Below are 633 nucleotides of genomic sequence, written 5' to 3' on the forward strand. Positions count from 1 at the left end.
GGAGCCCCTGCAGTGCTGGGGCGCAGGGCCCTGTCGATCAGCCCCTCCGCCCGGGAGCACGCGGGCTGGGGAAAGCCAACCCCTATCATGTTTGTTCCATTGATTTAGCGCCGCGGAGAGGGTTTAATCAGCCTTTAGCCTGCACGCTCCAGCATTAAGAACAAATCCATTAGCCACGAGATAACCACAAAGGGTTGCGCGGAGGCTGGATGAGGTCCCAGCGCCTTCAAGATGCAAATTGGCAATCAAAGATCAAAGCTGCGCAGCTCCCTAATCTCTACTAAAAGGGCTCAGCTATTAACGAGCCCTTTCCTGCTGGGCTGTGATCACCCCACTTCACTCGGGCTCCTGATGTGCTGGTGGGTTACTCCATCGCCCCGACCGGCCCCCCGGCCCACGTGGCCTCCCGAGCTGGCCCTGGGCAGGGGGGTGCAGCCGGGACTCAGGCTGTTTGTTTGTGTTGTTTCCTTCGATTCTGACATGCGGGGGTCAAATTCGTGTTGGTGGAGAGAGCGGAGCCCCCAGCATGGCCAGGGGGTCAGCGGCTGGAGGGGAGGGGAAGGGGAAGAGGCGGGAGCCGGGATGGAGCGGGGCGGAAGGGGAGCTGTGCAGGGTTTGTGCGGTGACATTGGG

The sequence above is a fragment of the Egretta garzetta genome, unplaced genomic scaffold (genome assembly GCF_000687185.1).
Source record: "Egretta garzetta isolate BGI_Z169 unplaced genomic scaffold, ASM68718v1 scaffold577, whole genome shotgun sequence".
NCBI lineage: Eukaryota > Metazoa > Chordata > Aves > Pelecaniformes > Ardeidae > Egretta > Egretta garzetta.